At 40.0% G+C, this 20,539-nt stretch overlaps 1 non-coding gene across 1 annotated transcript; it reads left to right on the top strand.

Annotated features, from left to right (window-relative positions):
• The first annotated feature begins 20,065 nt into the window (after positions 1–20,065).
• Positions 20,066–20,172, top strand: LOC145110510 (small nucleolar RNA R71). The gene has a single exon (XR_013709889.1). It is a non-coding gene; the product is annotated as a small nucleolar RNA R71 (small nucleolar RNA).
• Positions 20,173–20,539: the final 367 nt, after the last annotated feature.

Raw genomic sequence — 20,539 nt, 5'->3', positions numbered from 1 at the left:
ATCAATAACTGTGCCCAATCCATACTCCCGGAATAGGGACAATTAACTATACCTAAATCCTGATCTGATCCATACTCCCGGATCTAAAACTGTGCCCAATCCATACTCCCGGACTAGGGACAAATAACTATGTATTAATCCATACTTCCGTATTAATAACAAGTTTACCTCGTTTATTGACAGTATTGGTTCCGAGACTCCTCTAGCAATACCTATCAATGAGTTTTTTTAGAGTACACCGGTGAACATCAAGTCCACAACACCTACAAGTTGCGAGCCTGCTAGTGTTCCACTGACTGTCTAGAATAGTCCGTGGTTGTCATCCTTACTCTGCTGAATGACGGGGGCCATCGTTTGGGTAAAGGTTTCACTCATTTTCCACCTGTCACCCTCATCTCAAGATCTATATCACCTCTTCTCTCATTATCCAACTCATATTTTATCACACGCCAACTATCTCATCTACCCATGTTCTACCCAACATATTTGTAGATATATACAGTTTAACTCATTTAAAAACTATATAAAACATCCATTCCACACTCATCTCAAATAAACAACAATATATAAACACATAGCACGTATTTCATAACAAATACTTCATATTTATGTGTTAGAAGAAAGTAACTACACACTCACCTGATAAGACGATGATCGGACAGCACCTCGTCTCTTAAAATAATCTTTTCCGATAAAACCGGGATGTTTTTCTTGAAAACCGGGCTTCTCGCGGGCAGAGTTTCGGCTCGGAAACTTTACTTCTCGGGATCTCGGGGCTTCGGAACTTGCCTCGGGTCTCGGGAATAATACCGGGGCTTCGGGGTATTTCTTGCACGTAAAACGGGGTAAAAACGAGTGAGAGAGAAGAGTTTGAACAAAAGAAATCGGCAGCCCTCGACATCTATTTATAGGCGCTGAAACCCCGAGTTATGCTGGGCGTAACCCCAAATTACGCTGGGCGTAATCCTCCGTCGACATGTACGCTGGGCGTACAAAGATCTACGCGGGGCGTAGTTCGGATAAGCTTTGGTATGCGTGCCACGAACTTCAAAAATTCATAACTTTCGTATACGAGGTCCGTTTTCGACGTTCTTTATATCCACACATAGGTGAGATTATGCTCTACAACTTTCATTTAGACTCCGTCGGCTAATTTTGACTTTATGTTTATTGTATTATTTTTTTAGTAGGTCGGGACAGGAAAACTCCGTTATAAAATCATAACTTCTTCATCTGACGTCCGTTTTCGTCTTTCTTTTTACCGTTGGACTACTAACGACGAGATCTTCGATTCTCGTTTAGATTGTTTCGGCCAAATATCACTCGATCTTAATTTCGAGATTTGGGCTGTATACCGCTAAGTCGAAACTTCGAAAAATCATAACTTCCTCATACGAAGTCAGATTTAGACGTTCTTTTCATGCACGCTCTCGGTTTAACGAACTCTACGACTTTCGTTTAGACCACTAAGGCTAAATATCGCTCTATCGTAAATTCACTATTTACGTCGCGCTGTGTCGTGCCGGTTCTGTCGCGAAACTTCGACAGGTCATAACTTCTTCGTTATAACTCGGATTTCGAAGTTCTTTATATGTACGGAATCCTTGTAACATATACTAAAACTTAGTTAAGATTACTCCTTCTAAATAATCTTCCATAAAAAAGTCATTTTTGATGCTTATCGTTTCTAAATTGACTAGCCCGGATCTACGGGCGTTACAAGTTGAAAGTTCAATCACTGAGATTGCGGTTTGACACTTCATTGCAGATTAAGATCTCATTGCGGATGAAGACTTCATTTCGAATGAATAGTTTGTAACTGCAGTAGGAAAAACTAAGAAGAACACTTGAACACAATTAGAAATAACAATCAATAAGGACCCTTGAAATATAAGTATGATATATGGTTGCGGTATATACGATATATTACGGTACAAAAAGATGTACTGCAGTATACAAGATATACCATAACCATGTAAGATATATATATTTAGTTAGGACCGCAATGGTGACCCGGAAGGTCTGCGGTGCCTGTCAATTCAAGAAGAATTGAGGATCCGGATTCATCATTCCTAACATTTGTAAGAAACTATTGAGTTTTGTAGAGTCAAGTGCTTTTATGAATACATCAGCAATCTCTTCATGAGTATGGACAAAGATTAGTTCAATGTTACCTCTTAAGATGTGGTCTTTAATGAAATGATATCGTAATTCAATGTGTTTCGTCTTTGAGTGATGAATAGGATTGTGAGAAATAGCTATAACACTCTCTGAGTCACAGTAAATTGGTATCCGCAGCATCATGTATCCGTAGTCCATAAGTTGTGTTTTCATCCACTAGACTTGTGAACAGCAACTGGCTGCGGCCATATATTCAGCTTCTGCGGTGGAAAGTGAGACACAACTCTGTTTTCTTGATGACCAACTGACAAGTCTTCCACCAAGAAATTGGCATCCACCGGAAGTGCTTTTTCTGTCCAATCTACATCCAACATGATCCGCATCAGTAAAAGCTTGTAGGCTGAAGTCGTTCCCTGCGGGATACCAGAGGCCTAAAGATTTGCTTCCCTTTAAGTATCTAAGAATCTGCTTGGCTGCGGTCATATGAGATACTTTCGGATCGGCTTGGTATCTTGCGCATAGACCGGTTGCAAAAACAATGTCTGGTCGACTTGCAGTGAGGTACATCAATGAGCCAATTCTTCCTCTAAAAGTCTTGTGATCTACTGATTCGCCAGAAGGATTAGCAGATATCTTATGTCCAAAGGCCGTAGGGACCTTGGCTGAGGAACAGTTGTCCATTGAGTATTTCTTCAGCAGTTCAGAGGTGTATTTCTCCTGATGGATGAAAATCCCTTGAGGGACTTGTTTTATTTGAAGTCCTAGAAAGAAGTTAATCTCTCTATTCATGCTAATTTGAAATTTGTTGGTCATGAGCTTTGCAAAATCATCCACCATCCCCTGATCAGTTGATCCGAAGATGATATCATCCACATATATTTGTACAAGCATAAGGTGATTACCATTTGCCTTTCTAAATAAAGTGGGATCAATCACTCCTCTTTTGTATCCGGACGAGACAAGAAATTCAGAGAGAGTCTCGTACCATGCTCTTGGGGCTTGTTTTAGACCGTAGACTACTCTTTCAAGTTTGTAGCAGTAATCTGAGAATTCACGACATTTGAAGCCAGGAGGTTGCTGAAGATAAACCTCCTCTTTCAATTCACCATTTAGGAAGGCACTCTTTACATCCATTTGATATACTTTGATATTCTTGTGAGCAGCATACACTAAGAAGATGTGTATGGCTTCCATTCTGGCTACTGGGGCGTATGTTTCATCATAATCAACACCTTCAAGTTGACTATACCCCTTAGCGACTAATCTCACTTTGTTTCGAACTACCGCACCGGATTCATCCAATTTGTTCTTGTACACCCATCTGGTACCAACAATAGTGTGACCTTTTGGCTTCGGAACGAGTTGTCACACTTTGTTTCTTTTAAACTCTTCCAGTTCTTCTTGCATTGCTGCTATCCAATCAGGCTCCATTAATGCTTCTTTGATGGTTCTAGGTTCGACCGAAGACATGAATGCTGCATAGTGACAGTGATCAGACAAGTCTTGTGAAGATCGAGTTTGGATGCCTGCTGATGGGTTTCCGATGATTTGACCTGGTGAGTGGTCCTTCGTCCATATGTGTAGACGGGGTTGAAGATGGTCAGAAGCTGCGGTGGAAGGAATATCTACAATATCTAAAGATTATGCGGTTGGGGACGGCAACTCCTCCTGGACATGTGAGCAGCCCGCTGAATTGTCTTGAATTGGAGAGGTGGGATTGGAGTTTTCTTGTGCAAAAGATGGAGGTTCCCCCTGGATTGTGGACGGGAGATCCCCTTGAACCTGAGAAGGTTCCCCCTGGATTGTTGGAAGTGAGATAATCCTTGGGTGAGTTCTTGTGTAAATGTTTTCGATATCTTCATCATCTGAGTCATAAGAAACATTCGATGGTAAGGATTCTCTGCGGATAGGAACTGGAACTGCATCATCAAGTACTGGAACCTCGATGGTTGTTACTTGATCCGGTGTGGAGCTTTCCCCCTCAACCTGCGAGGTGGAAGTATTGAGTGATACTACATCAGATAGAGATGGACCAGATACGTCAGCATGCTGTTGTTGAGCTTCCGGAGACACAAGGACTTCGGATAACTTGGCTGTATCTACGGGGTCGAAGGGATCGTCATAGTTTACTTCAACTATGTTTAGAGGACCCGAAGAAGCAGGAATATCACTTTCTAGGATTGCTTTGGTTTCGGTTGATGGAGCGGTGTTGCGGACGTAACAGTCATCGAATTTGACATCGAAGCTTTCGACTATTAGTCTTGTGCGTCTAATGAGAACCCTATAAGCAACTTTGTTTGTTGAGTAGCCAAGAAAGATGCCTTCATCAGACTTTGGTGCGAACTTGTTGAGATGATCTCTGTTGTTGATCACAAAACATCTACACCCAAAGATATGGAAGAATCGGACATTTGGTTTGCGGTTGTTAAGGCCCTCATAAGGAGTTTTACTGAGACGCTTGCAGACGATGCTTTGGTTTTGAACAAAGCAAGCTGTGGCCACTGCTTCGGCCCAGAAGTAGAGAGGAAGATGTGTGAAGTTAAGCATAGATCTGGCTGCTTCTACCAGAGTTCGGTTTCTTCGCTCTACTACTCCATTTTGTTGCGGTGTGTAGGGAGCTAAGAAATTGTGAGTGATACCCTTTGAAACCAAGAAACTGTTTAATAGATGGTTGGTAAACTCAGTTCCATTATCACTTCGGATGCGGCGTACTGGTAACTTGATCTGAAGTTCAATTTCTTTGATAAAATTGATCAGTATCTGCGGAGTTTCGGATTTGAGTCTTAGGAAGAAGACCCAGGTGAAACGAGTGAAGTCATCAACTATAACCAGTATGTATTTCTTGTGATGAAGACTGGCTACGGTAGATGGACCGCAGAGATCAATGTACAGGAGTTCCAGTGGTTCAGAAATTGAGGAATCAATTACCATTGGGTGACTTGCTTTTGCTTGCTTGCCACATTCACATGCAGGACCCAGTGTATCATTACTGAACTTGAGAATTTGGAGACCTCGGACGAGTTCTCCGGTGACCAGATTTTTGATGTATCTGAAGTTAAGATGAGCTAGCTTGCGGTGCCATAGCCAGCTGACTTCAGATACTGCTTTGGATAGAAAGCATAGTTTCGGTTTTCCAATGATCAAAGAGACATCCAGAGGATACATGGTTCCTTCGGACTTGGATTTGATCAAACAAGTGCTTCTGTCGCTGGTCATTACATAGCAGTACTCATTGTCAAATTCAACCCTGTGGCCTGCTTTACATAGTTGGCCTACACTGATGAGATTGTGTTTAAGGCTTTATACATAAGCAACATTTTGAATAGAGAAGTTTCCCGTAGTAAGAACACCATAACCTCGGATTATCTCATTCGCATTGTTGCCGAATGTGACGTTTCCTCCGTTGCCAATTGGCCTGAAATCCCGAAGGTACTCTAACCTTCCGGTCATATGCAAGGAGCAGGCACTGTCGATTAACCATTCTTCTTCTTGTTCCTCCTTGCACATAGCCTGAGAACTAAACGGTTAGTTTGGGCACCCAAACGAGTTTGGAGCCCGAGGCAACAGATGAATTTTTTAATGGTGCATGAGTCGAGGTTGCAGGGACCGGTTTCGTGTCAACTTTTAGACCTAGTCCTCGGTGTTTGTGAATTTTTGGGGTGTTGTAGGATTTGGAAAAGTTACGAGGTTTTTGAAAAGAACCAGACTTGACATGAGATGAACTTCTTTGACAATGACAGTGACATACACAACTTTTGTCTTTTACTCTGAAACTCTGCTTGGTCAGCGGCCTGGAAGGAGTAATATGCTTGTGACCAGTCCGAGAGGGGTTAGATCTGACATTGGCGTTGTTGGAATTTGAAAAAGTTTGTTTTGGAGAAGATTTAGCACGTGTCGATCTTTTGGACCTTTTTGTTGGGGTTGGTAAAATACCCTTCCATTTCTTAAAATTTTGATGTGATTTCAAAAGTGTTGGAGTGGGTAAGATACCCTTCCATTTTGGATCATCTGAGGAATAGACTTGAAAACCTTGCTTCGAAAAGACTTTACTTTCTTTTGGGTTGTGTCAGGTGAGTTTGAAATGGTTTTAGAAACTGTACATTCCTTTTTCTTTGTTTTCTTGACTGCAGAGTTTTTTGAAAAATAGTGTGAGAAAGCAAACTTTTCTGGACTCTTAGATTTTGGAAATCTGACATGTGTTTTGTTTTTTGAAAAAGTTTCCCAATTTTTGCCTCTGGATCGAACTTCCTCTTTGAATGCCTTTTTAGCTATGGTTTTTGGAGAACCGCAGTCATTGGTGTTCAGCTACGGTTTCCTGGAAACCTTTGAAAATTTTTGAACACAAGGGCTAGATTCATCCGAACTAGAAGATTCAAGATTTTGAGAGCATTGACCCACTTCAAAGTTTTCTATGGGTAATTCATGATGAATTGGCTGAAGAGTCGCAGAGCTTTTGATTGAGGACTGCGGTACGGATGATTTGACTACCGTAGAATAAGACTGAGTTTGGACTTCTGTGGGACTTCTGCGGTTCATGACTGCAGTGAGAGACACTGCGGTCTGAGGGCAGAGATGGAAAGTCCATTGAGACTTCGGGACTTTCTATGACAATTTCGTCATCAACAACTGATGAAGTATGAGAATTGGGAATTTGACCACTTGAGTGACTGGAAAATTCAAGCAAAATTTCCTCAATGACACAGTTGTTACTTAGATTATGAAGTCTACCGAAGTGAGTTCTTATGTCTTCGGGAAAGGTCTTGTCATTGACTGGGAAATGGAACTCTCGGTCAGGAGGGACATAAAGTCGATCTTTGTTAAACCGAGGTAAGGAATCCTTTGCGGTAGCATATCCATTGGACCAACCCCAATTATAGGTATTATCTACGGTTCCATTGTTCACCAAATTTTCAATAGCTTCACTTTCATTGAACAGTTTTTCTATTAAAAGATTTAATCGTACAATCTCACTTTGAGCTAAATCTCTTTGGTTCAAAGCTATCTCTAGTTGTGTTTCACTCAACATTCTAGCATCTTTCTCTAACTCTAAGTCCTTTTCTAACATAGTTACTTTGAGTCTTTTGTTACCCAGTGGTCCTCTTACATGAAACATCTCTTGGGACGCTATGTTCTTCTCATCTAGAGCTTTGTTATAGTCTGTAAGGACGGCAACACATGTGTCATTAAGATTGTCTATGAAGGGTTGACAGTCATGCATGATATAGTTTAGAGTTTGAATCATGAGTTTTACCTGTTCGACGATGCTTAGAGTTCCATCCTTTGCTATGTAGCAATAGTTCTTTTCCAGCTTTGTAGACCCATCGTCATCCGCAGTTGCCATCATGCATATCTTGCCTTTTCCTTTGATGTTGCTGATGTCTTCATCTTCATCTCCGGACGACCAAACTTGATGGTCTCTTTTTACATGAGTTACGTATGCCCTTGCCTTTTCCTTTTCCTCCAATTCTTGGGCCATTCTAAGGTAGAATGATCTATCTTTCACTATGTTAGCTTTGCAGTCTTTTGCAAAATGATTCTCCTTGTTGCACTTGTGACAAATTACAACATCACTTTTATCTTCTGAAGAAGTACCGGAGTCAGTTGTGTTGATGGGCTTCGGTGCCTCTTTGGGTTGAGTAGGCTGAGGTTGCGGTGGTGGGTGAGAAATTTTGGGATATCGAGAGTGATTATTCTGAGGGTTGAAGTTGCGGTTGAATGGAGGTTTGTTGAACTGCTGATTTTTACGAAACGAAGGAGGTGGTAGTCGGTTGAACTGTTGACTAACAAGAGCAATAGCATTCTGAAATTCTTCTTCATCATCATACTCTGAGTCAGCTTCGTATGACTGTGGAGGATTGTCATACGAGGGAGAGTAAGATTGAGTATGTGGAGCTTGTGCTATAAGAGCAAGTGGTCCTCCGAAGTCAGCACAATCTTTGAGTACGGTGGATTCTTGTGCTTCCAGTTCCCCGTAAAGCTTGTAGAGAGATAAAGAGTGAATCTTTCTATCTCCTTGGACTATCATCTTAGCAGTAGTCCAATGTCTTCACAAACCATTTAGAAACTGAAGATTTGTTTCATGGTTACTGTGGATTGTGCCAGCATTAGATAACTTTGTGACTATCAGATTGAACCTTTTGAAGGAGTCTTCCAAACTTTCGCCAGTATGAGCTTTGAAATTGTTGAACTCTTTGAGTGCGGTTGTGAGCTTCTTATCTTGAGCTTGTTCTGAACCCTCATACAAGTTTTTGAGAACATCCCAGATCTCTTTTGCTGATTTGCAGTTTATGATAATGTCGAATTTGTCAGGAGCAACTCCACAAGAGATTTCATAAAAGGCAACAACATCATTTTCCATTTTATCGAGATCGTCTTTGGTGGGACGACTCATGACTGGTTGACCTCCTCCTAGTCTGGCTATGGCGCCGTCGGTTTGAACTGGTGTAAGAACAGGGACATGTGGCCCTTCTTCTACAGATCGCCATACATCTCTACCAAGTCTCCTTAAATATCTTTCCGTTCTCTGAGACCAGTGATGATATTTATTTGCCACCAATATTGGGGCTCTATTAGAATCCCCAACACTGTTGGAAACATTGAGAGATAATGCTTGTGCCATATTTCCTTGTTTTTTTTATAAATATTTTAAGAAATGAGCTTTAGTGGTATATAAGGCCTTTTGAAAATCAGAGTTTTGCTTCAAAAAGCAACCACTTTGGCTCTGATACCAATTGTTGAGAGAAAACTTGAGAAACACACTTGAACAAACGTTAGAACAAGTTTATATTGCGGAAATTAAAGTTAATCTCAAAGGATCAAAAAGCTCAACAATAATATAAGTTAGTTAGATAGTTAGATGATTAGTTGCGGAAATATAAAGAAATATAAAAGACAACAAGTATTATATCAAGTATACACTTAAGTTGATTCTTAACAAGGAATGCAATCAGACCAAGTTAGTAAATGAGATGAAGCTTAGTGATTAAGTCGAGAAAGACTTGCTTCAAAGAGAGATCACAAGGAGTTACGATTATATTTAGATGATATGATAGTAGAGAGAAAGATGAGTGATAAGATTCAAGATGCGTAAGAGAGATTGATATTTAATCAGAAAGAGAGAAATCTATTTATAGAGTCTCGAAGATTACATACAGTCTAATCTGTTTAAGTATTGCCACGCAGGGCACTTTGGATAAAATAAAGTACTTATACAAAGACAGATAAAAGACTGAATCTAGGAAAATGACGATGATGACTGCGGGGAGAGATTGACTGCGGTTCCTGAGGCCACTTCGGATCTTCTTTTAAGTTTAAGAGGGTCACTTTTAGTGTTTCAACAGTCCCCAAACCGGGTCACAAACTCCTCCCCGAAGCTTCTCAGATTCTCCAAGACTCTCACTGATTCGAGTATGGATCCTGCGCTTTCAGTAGTACGGGCCCAATACTACCTTCCACACCTATCCATACTTTCCTCAGAATTCCTCCCGAATCCTCCAAGTCACTTCCTCAAACTGATACACCCAAGTCTCACTAAACCTCACTACTAACCCATTGAAGCATATCCTAGGCTTTCCTAGGTTCCCGAACCCACCCATTCCTCAGCTGCTGAAAGATTCCCAGTAATGTCAACTAGCTACCTCATGAATATATCCATATGCAACAGAGATCAGATAATCCTTCGAGTAAAAGACTCATCCCTAGAACGGTTGGACTCAGACAAGAGCTGCGAAATAGGGTCAAGTCCATCACTCTAAGATTATCCGGCCTGTGTCCCATGTGACTTAGCATATTCACTTAGTAGCTAACTCACATCACTAAGAGTCCACAAAGCACAAAGCAAACAACATTCAGACAATGTAAAATCCATCCATCATACTCCAATCAAACCATTTTATCCTCTAACCAGGAATCTGTACATGCAATTAAAAGGCTTATACAATCAGGCATAACCTAAACAGGCCATCCTATCACTGATTGATCAGTACTAGCATGTAGGTCTACACGCACATACAATAGGCATATAAGGCATCCCTCCTAGATCCTTAGCCCTAACCTATCATGCTGTTCTCATAATCATATCATATCGTAACATAACATGTATGGGTATCTTGGGGAAAACTTACTTGAGCTCGGCTGATTGCACGCATCACACTCCTTGTTCTTTATCAAAAACTCTTTATTTTAATTTTTTGAAAAATCATTTTCTTGTAAAAATCTTTCAAACCATAGATTTGAGTCCAGACACACCCGAGAGTGTATCCGAATCCCTCAAACCAGGGCTCTGATACCAACTTGTAACATCCCAAAATTCAAGTCCAAAAATTTCATTTTTAGTTTAATAATTCATAAAACCAACAGTATAAAAACATCCATAAAACATCCCATGTCAAACCAAAGTGTCAATAATCAAACAATTTTATAAAAAAACAATATCAGAGTGCAATCCCAAATATCTCATGTGCGGAAAACATAGTGTGATGCGCTGCGATCGAGCCGACTCATTTCCTTTGAAAACGAAGTACCTGAAACCAAAACTGAAAACCGTAAGCACGAAGCTTAGTGAGTTCCCCCATCATACCACATACCATACAAATAACATACGGTCAGGCATATCTGGGTGCCCAACCTACCCCTTCGGTCTCTTTCAACCGGTAACCGGGGACTATTTCACACCTACCACTACCACATAGTAACATAACATATACACATAATCACATACTGCCTAGCATATTTGGGTGCTGGCCTACCCCTTCGGTCTCTTTCAACCGGTATCCGAGGACTATTTTACCCCTACCCCTACCACATAATAACATATCATATACACATAATCACGTACTGCCTAGCATATCTGGGTGCTGGCCTACCCCTTCGGTCACTTTCAACCGATAACCGGGGACTATTTCACCCCCTTACCACTACCACATAATAATATAACATATACACATAATCACATACTGCCTAGCATATCCGGGTGCTGTCCTACCCCTTCGGTCTCTTTCAACGGGTAACCGGGGACTGTTTCACCCCTACCACTACCACATAATAACATTGCATAATAGCACATAAAGCATAACAGATGGTGGAAAACCATACAATTATCACAAAGAAAATCATCTCAAACATAATCACCTACTGGTGGGCCGACATTGGTGCCTTAGACCCACGTCTACAGTAAGGTAACTCACCTCACATTGCTGCAGTCCCGAAGACGAAAACCTAGACTGCTGGATGACAGATTCCCGAACTATCAACATCAAAACAATACCCAATTAATAATTGGGTTCCAACACATAACCATAAGTCCATGCTTGGGGGTAAAAGACTACTTTACCCCCATCTTAGTTTGATTCAAGCTCAAGGCCCAATCCAAAGGCCCAAAAGTCAAACTTATAAATCAAAGCCCATCATATGGCCTAATTTTCCAAATTGGGCCCAAAGCTTTACATGGTCTTATTCTAAGGCCCAACCATTTAGTCCGGTCCAAACATTTGGCATTTCTAATGACCCAATATCTCATAATCATGAAGGCCCAGTTATGGCCCATCTATGGCCCAATTTTCCAAATTGGGCCCAAACCCTCACATGGGCCTTACCCTAAATCCCATCAAATTATTCTAGTCCACATGCTTGTTCTTGAATGGACCATTATTAGCCCAATCACTAAAACCCAATAGAAGGCCCAACTTAAGGCCCAAGAAAGATTAGGGTTTTCACATAAAAAGAAGATTAGGGTTAAGTGTTTCTTACTTAACCCATTAAGGATTTAATCCATTAAGTCCATCAATCTACTAGGTCAATCATATAGTGTGGCTGGGCTTAATACATAATCCCAATCCGGTCATCCAAAATGCAGGTCCCGACAACCCATAATCCATACATCCAAAATTAGGGTTTTCTAAACCCTAATTAGGGTTTCTAACCCAATCACAACCCAATAGGTCGAAAAGCTAAGTCCTTAGATCCATTAGGGTTTCATTAGGCCCACTAGGGTTTCATTAGTTGGGCACCACCCACTATCATCTCGGGTAGTGGTGGTCAACGGCAGCTCATGGTGGTGGTCATGGTTCTAGTCCATGTTTGTCCAAGCATCCCAAAAGCTACTAACGCAAATAAAAGCACACTGCCACCCAACACGGCGTTTGGTGGCGGCAGTCACCACCTCACGGTGGTGGTTATGAGTTTCTTTTTATTATTCCGATAAAATACAATGTTACAACGCGAAATCCAAATAAACGCACACACACAAATCACACTAAGATAAACACACACACACACAGTCACCCTTGTGGTGGCCGGCGGCGTCCCATGGTGGTAGCCACCACCTCACGATGGTGGTTGATGTGTGTTTATTTCACTAGTTTTAGTCCTACTTTTTAAATATGATTTAGACACACAAAAGACAGTGTACCTTTCAATTGGTGGTATAATTAAGCAAGCAGGGTATCGAACACAGAGAACGGTAAATAAACTAACTACTAAATTATCTAAAAAAACAAATTAATAAAAGAAAAGAGGTTTTATCTAGTTTTGCAAGAATAGAAAATTATGCACTTATCTAACACTTAAACAAAGCAATTAATAGCTAAAACAGATAAAAATCAACTAAATTCAATATTAAAGGAGACTTATGTTCAGGTTCAACTAACTTATTCCTATGGTTGATTTTATGGCATGTACAATGGATTAATTTATCTTTGGCTACCGATTAATGTGATTAGGTTCATGTTCACTATTACTAATCCTTAGAAAACAAATCAATTCAAACAGTGGCCAATTGGTTAAACTAATGAGTTTCCTAGTTTATTGATTCGGGTTTGGTAAGACTTCTAGTTAGCTAATCAAATTACTAATTCAATTAACTTCTTATATGATTGTTCGTCATACAAGCTTACACATTGATTTACCTATTTTCTAATTAACCCCTAGTTTCATGTTCACTATTCCTAGGCATATAACATTGTTTTCACATAAATTATATGAGACAAGCAATCAAGAGATGTTCATGCAACTTAATACACTTGATAATTTACAGAAAATAGTTATTGGCAACACATGAGGATCTTTAACAAGCTTAATCAAACAAAGTTCACCAAATTAAATTAATCCAACCACAAAATAAAACCATAGTCATAAAGTTGTCTACCCTAAACAAAAGAAACGAGTTTTTAGCTCATATTCATAGCAGAAAACGTCTCATAAACTGAACCTAATGATCTAAACATGGTAAAAACACTAGATTAAGAAAAGAGAATGAGATTGAGCCTTTTGATCTCCTCAAAATTGGATGCTAAAGTCGATTCACAAGTTCCAGAGCTCCAGCAATACCTTCAATCGCAATTTAGCCTCCAAGGGTTCCAGAGAAGCCTTTAGTTTCGGGCTATAATGTCCTATTTATAGATTTCTGAAAACAGGGGCGACTCGCCGAGTCTAGTAACCGACTCACCGAGTTCCTCATTAAGAACCCATGTACGACAAGGACTTTTATCGATTCGCGATTGTTCATGCCTACTCGTCGATTAGGTGTCCAACTCGCCGAGTTCTTCAGGTTTTTGACTGTTTTTCTTCTTTCTTCAATTCCCGAGCTTCTGGTTGCATTTTCCACTTCCTTTTGCTTCCGAGCACGTCTTTTAGGCTGAAAATATAATTTAAACATAATTAAGTATCTTTTGTTCATTAATTGAAATAAAATAGCCAAAAAGTATTAAGATTCTACATAAAATATATAGCTAAATATGCACATATCAAAATACCCCACACTTGACTTTTGCTTGACCCCAAGCAAAACTGAATTTTAGCACACTAGCATCACATAAGACAATCCCAATGAAACCCAACAATTATGTCAAGACCGCAACGCATGCATTTGTGTCTAAAATTTTCCTAAGGACCCCCCTAATCCTAAATACTTACAATCCTCATAAACACTCGCCCACTTCTTTTGAACAACGCTTATTTTATGCATCCTCCCGAATCCATCCGCATGAAACTTTCTTAACCTCAAGGTATTTTTTGGTCAAGCAACCCAAGCATACATAATTAGAAAATTACAACTTTTCGATACCACTATGGAGCTCTTTGGAATTGTTCACTTCTTTGATAATTTGATCTTGATTTCTTGAATTCACCGCCTTTTTGATTTATTTTTGGTATCTTCAACTTTTTGATTCTTCAGAATTTTGATCTTTGAATTTTATACTTTGATAGCTCCAAAATTCTTACAACTTTTTCTTGTAATTCTCTTTTTTTTTCTTTCCATGTAACTCACTTTTTTTTTCACTCAATACCTACATGCTTAAGCAAGGGTGCTCAAATTCAACCTTTATTGGTTAAAGTATTAATCTTCCTGGATACATTTTAAGTACACGATGCTAAACATGTTGCGTCCCTCAAACTAAGCGAGGTTGTGATTTTGTTCCATGATTTCACTAGAATAAAGGGGGCCACAAATGCACTAGAACGTGTATAGGCTCAACTAAACAATTGGGTCTTCAAAGAATCATCAAACATAATACTAGCATGATTCCTAATTGCTTTTACCCAAAATTTTCTGAATTAACCCTAGCAATTTTATACAAATTTTTCAAAAATTTCAAAATTTAACTAAAGTAACCAACTCCCTACCCCACACTTAATTTATGCAATGTCCCCATTGCATATGATGCATGATAAAGAAAATAACAAAGTAAAGAAGGAATTGGAACAAACTCCCATGGGATAGTAGTGGTGAGGTTGATCTTCTTCATTTAAAGTTCCTTCTTCATTTGACTTTAGACATGGGAACAACTCATCCATGCCTTGGGTGTCATTTGTCTTGTGTGGCTGACAACTCTAGTTATGCAGGAAAAAGTCTTGGAAATTCTCAGGAAATAATCTTCAAAGAATATCACTAATTCCCGTATCAAATGTGGTCAAATCGTAAACTCGAAAATGTAATAATGAGTGACTCGTCAAGTACTACCGAGGACTCGCCGAGTAGTAGCGTAACTAGTAGAAAAGTCGCGTATTTTCACTTGGACTCGTCGAGTAGTATATGTGCACTCGACGAGTAGGCGCTGTATGGAAAAGAATTATATTCTGCTGCAGGTCCGATTCTGGTGTGTTTGAGCAACATCAAAATGACATTTCCCTTCATTGTTCTTCAGTAAATAGGCACTCTTTTAACCCTCTTTCATGATCAGACTCAAACTTGGACTCAAAACTTCTATTTTCTTGTCTAGACTCGACTCTTCGCATTATTCTCTCTCTCGCTCTATATTCTTGCATTTTACCCTTTATCCAAATTCTAAAAGGACCAAAGCAAACACATGTAATAAAAAAGGAAAACAAATAATCCTAATACTACTTGTTCAAAACAACCCAAACAAACAAAAGAAATCAAACAAAATAAAAAAGTGTTTCAAAGCAACCACACAATTAAAATAAAAAGGATAACTCAATCTTCATCTTCTTCCTCATCATTACCACCTCCACTTCCTCCGGCTACACTTCTTCTTTGGCTCATCCTTTCATCCCAACTTCTCACGTGCGGATACTCGGGCCCATCCATTGGTGCAGTATTCATTTGATTAAACAAATGAACAAATGAACTATTATGATAGTTCATGCTCCTTGCGAGATCATCTTGGTACCTCCTTAGCTCCACATTATACCAATCCATTGGCAACTCATCATCAACCGGGATTACCGACAAGTCTTCTTGAACATTTTCTCTTCGTGGCCTCACCCGCCTACCCGGTTCCTCAGGTGCCAAAACGACATCATCATTTGGGATGGCAATATGACCACCACCATAATCTTCTATAATCCGTGCCCTCCTATACAATATGATACTGAATGGAGGTGTGGGTACCATCGCCAAGAAATTCCCAGCACCTCTTTCCAATATACCATATGACCTTGCTAAACGGGTCACAAACATGCCACCATTGATTTTTGAAGTAATCCTCTCCTTGACTGCTCCTTCACAAAAATATTTCGCCAAGCAATAGGGTATGTTGCAGAATGTGTTTGGCGTAATAATACTCCACAAATAGAAGATGTCAAGAGTTGGAACCTTATCATCATCCTTCCGCATGTTTATGGTGCTAGCGATAAGGCGATGAATCAACCGGTGAATGGGCGAGCGAATGCTTCCTTCTTGTGCGGAAGATGGAATGTAAACTCGATTCGCTATGGTGCTCCACCAAGTCGAACCAACTACACCCTCTGGCAAATCCTTATGGAAATGCTCCAGAAAAGTACCAAAGTCCTCAGTCATGACCACAGAGTGGTCATAAATGTCCATCCTCCAGCTTAGTTCGGCGATGCTGCATTGTCAAACTTCCCCACCTAGGCAGAAAGTGAGGGCATTTGGGTTGTAAATATCATCAACCCCTCGGAAGCTAGCAGTGGAAAAAATTCCCAACAAAGTTCTTGATACACCGGCTCTAGGATTCGGAAAAGCTGACGCCACCCATCACATGTAATTGAGACCCCGTCTCGTACAACAGCCTTGATCAAATATTGGGTCAACTCCTCCTCCACACCTGCTTGCCCAATCCACTCCCAATCAATTTAATTTGGTACGTAGATCTCCTTCTTCTGCAATGTTTCCAACTTCTTCTTTGCCCGAACTGAGGTTGACTTGGAAGTTATTTGGGAAAAATTTAACCAAGGGATGTCCCCATGGCTGCTTCCACGTGAGCTTTGTCCTCTTCTAGACATTTCCTGCAAAACCAAACCCAAAACACAACAAACAACCCGCATAAAAATTAAAATGTCAGAAATATGTGTCACTGTAGCATGGACTCGTCAATTCCACGAACAGACTCGTCGAGTAGTATGAACAGTGCGAGTCGCGAGTCGCAGTTTCGATTTGGACCAGATTTCTCATCAAAACTTAAAAATTGTTCCAGGGGTTTGTCTAGGGATGTATATCAAACATTAATTCACAAGAAATTTCATCTATAACACTCTAATTCATCCAAAATCGAAACCCTAGAAATCTAAATCAAGTTCAAAATCGGGATTTTCACAAATTAGGATCACTACTCTACCAAAGACTGAAACTTTAACAAGATTATGAGTAAAGATATTACCTTTTGCCAAGAATTGGAAGAAATCACAAGATTTTGGAGATGTTGCTTGAGAGAAGTTTTTGCTCGTCGAGCGGCTGTGGTGGCTGGTGAATAAGATTTTTTTTTACTGTTAGGGTTAAAAACCTAATTCACAGAATGTAAAAATAATTTTTTTCTGTTTGAAATGTGGACTCGTCGAGTAGGTGTACCGACTCGACGAGCAGATGCGCGATTCTCAGAAATGTCGTGAATTCTCAATTGGACTCGCCGAGTAGGTGTACCGACTCGTCGAGTTTTTGAATCTGTTTGAAAAAATTTTATGTTTCTTAAATTTATGCCACCATACCCCACACTTAAGCTTTGCTTGCCCTCAAGAAATCATTTTAGACAAATAAGAAGATTTAGATAGACACATCCTAAGAAAACCAATAAAAGATGAAAAATAAAAAAGAAAAAGAAAGGTAAAAAGAAAGCAAACTCTAGTATCGGGTTGCCTCCCGTAAGCGCTTCTTTTTGAGGAGTCTTTAGCTGGACTCCTACCCGCTCTACGTTTCAGCGGCTTCCTCCATCGGGAATTCCTGCTTAATATTTTGTGCTTTATACTTTGTTTTGTAAGCATGGATTTTTCTCTTATACGCCTTCTTCAACTCCTCCTTTCTCCTTTTGGTGACATTTCCTTCAGATTTACGCTTTATCCCTTTACCACATTTCTTATTCCTTTCTCCTACCGTGTGCCCTATCGTGTCCATTCCTCCTTTATCTAGCTCGATTGCCTTTTTAGTCATCATTTCAGCATCACTCAAGGTAATGGATTCTACCTTACTTTCTACATATGCTTGAGAATCCAGTGGTTTAAAAGTGAATACTTCAAAAGTGGTAGAAACTACAGCGCGAGGTTTGGTTTTCTGAATTGTGGTGAGCCTATCTTTTTGTACTCCGTAAGCATTCATGTGTGTCCCAATGAAAGAGTTATGTTTATCATCAATCCAAACCTTAGTGTGCTCTTCATCTTCCAAGCTTTCCTTCTTATTATCTTGAATTGCTTCCTCACATTGTAAATTTGTATCAAGACAAGCCAAGTTTGTTTCTTCAAAGTTGCTTAGATCTTCATTAGCTTCACTTTTTTCAAGTAGCTTCTCTAATTCTCTTAAGTCTTTTTCGGCATCAAAGTCTTCGTCTAAAGAAAGTATGAATTGATTTGGATTAATTTCTTGCCAAAGTGCTCATTTATTTTTCTAACATTTCATCATCCAAATCCATTGAGGAAGTCTTATCTTCTCTTGGCTTTACATGCTTTTTTTCTTGATCGGGTTTAAAAATCACCAAATCGTCACCCACCCTAAGTGTTAGTTTAGATTCGCACGCATCTACTAAAGCACAAGCGGTATTCAAGAATGGTCTCCCAAGAATGATGGGGACTTCATGATCCTCATCCGTATCCAATACTATGAAGTCAGCAGGGAACACTAATTTATCCATCTTGATGAGAAGATCTTCGCATACTCCCCTTGGATGTAATATTGTTTTATCGGCTAGATGGATTTTCATTTGAATGGGCTTTGGTTCCGGAATGTTTAGTTTTTTGAAGAAAGAATATGGCATAACATTTATACTAGCCCCCAAATCGGTCAACGCACAAGTGGTAATTAAGTTTCCAAATTGGAAAGGTATAGTGATGCTTCCCGGATCGTCCATCTTCTTTGGCAGCTCATTCAAAACTCTCTCTGCTACTTCTTCCATATTCCTTCTATTCGTAAAGAGGCCCTTAAGCAAGCTTGCATATTTTGGTGTTTGAATTATCGTTTCAATGAACGGGATGTTCACTCGGAGTGCCTTTATATGCTCTATAAACTTCCTATACTCTTGAATTTGTTCACCTTGTACGGCTCGGCTCGGAAATGACAAAGGAGGCTGGTAAGGTTTTAAAAAAAAACCGTTTTTGTCATCAGACCTTGGTCTCGTCGAGTACCTGTCTGGGACTCGTCGAGTTGATGTCGTTGTATGCGATTCGCGATTCTTTTCTTCTTTCCCTTGCACCGGTTTTGATTCTTCTTTCCGGATTGGACTTAAAGGAGTGAAAATTTTCTCAGAATTTGTTGTTATTGCATTTACATGAGCCACCCTTGGATTATTTTCGGTATTACTTGGAAGTCCACCCGGTTGTCTATCGTTCACTTGTTGTGCAAGTTGTCCTAGCTGCTTCTCAATGTTGAGAATGGAGGCTTGTTGATTCCTAAGTAGAGCTTGTTGATCTTTCATTATAATTTGGTGCTCCCTCAACATGTTTAGTTGATCTTTTATTGCAACATCAGTATCGTTATGCCTTTTATCGGATGCGGCTACGAATCTTGTAAACATATCTTCCAAATCCGATTTCTTTTCTTGCATCGGCTCCTCCTTTTGGTAAAAACCTCTTGCTTTTTGCTTATACTTTTCTTCCTTCGCCTTCTTGTACTCATCATAAGTTAGCCATTAGTTCTTGGGTTTTCACTAATCATCATCGTATCTATCACCACTTGAATAGCACACTTGAGCTTTTCGATATTTCGTTCTCATCAAGATCACAGTCTTTAGTAAGGTGAGGCCCTCTACAGTTGTCACATCCCACTCTAATGGCATGGATGGATTGGTCCATCTTAGTCATTCTTCGATCCATGCTCTCCAATTTTTCCATCATTGCTGCCATGTCATCGGAAATAGAGTTCACCACCCCTCGAGTTGAGTCACTCCTTGGGTTATGATATTCTCTAGAGTGCTTAGAGAATTCTTCAATGAGTTCTTTAACTTCCGCCAAATTTTTCTTTGTCAATGGGCCTTGAGATTCAAGGAGTTGTCTAGTGGTAACATTTACTCCATCATAGAAAATGGAGACTTCTTGTTGAACGTTCAAGTCATTATGGGGGCAATTCCTCAACAAGCTTTTGTATCTCTCCCACGCCTCGTATAGTGACTCGCCCGGTTGTTGCTCGAAGTTAGCAATGGATTTCTTCAATTTTGCTATTTTTGAAGGAGGGCAAAATTATTCAATGAACTCTTCACGCATTTTTGCCCAAGTGGTGATGGATCCTGGGGGAAGTGATTTCAGCCAGTCTTTTGCAACCCCCTTAAATGTGACCGGTATCATACGAAGCAAAACAGTCTCGCGAGGAACGTTCGTGATGTTGAAATAGTTGGCTATGTCATTGACCTTGTCGATGTGCTTGTACGCGTCTTCGTGATCCTTCCCGTAGAATGGGATGTCCTTGAGTTGAGGGAGAATGTGGCCTTTTAGCTCAAAGGTAGCAGTTACTGGAATTGCGGGTTGCACTAGTCCCAGCCCGATATCATCACACAACCTCTTCTTATATTCATCCATGGTGAGA

The sequence above is a fragment of the Lactuca virosa genome, chromosome 4 (genome assembly GCF_052849685.1).
Source record: "Lactuca virosa cultivar CGN04683 chromosome 4, Lactuca_virosa_CGN04683_v6, whole genome shotgun sequence".
NCBI lineage: Eukaryota > Viridiplantae > Streptophyta > Magnoliopsida > Asterales > Asteraceae > Lactuca > Lactuca virosa.
Note: the sequence above shows the minus strand (reverse complement) of the source record. Positions and strands in the feature narration are given on the sequence as shown.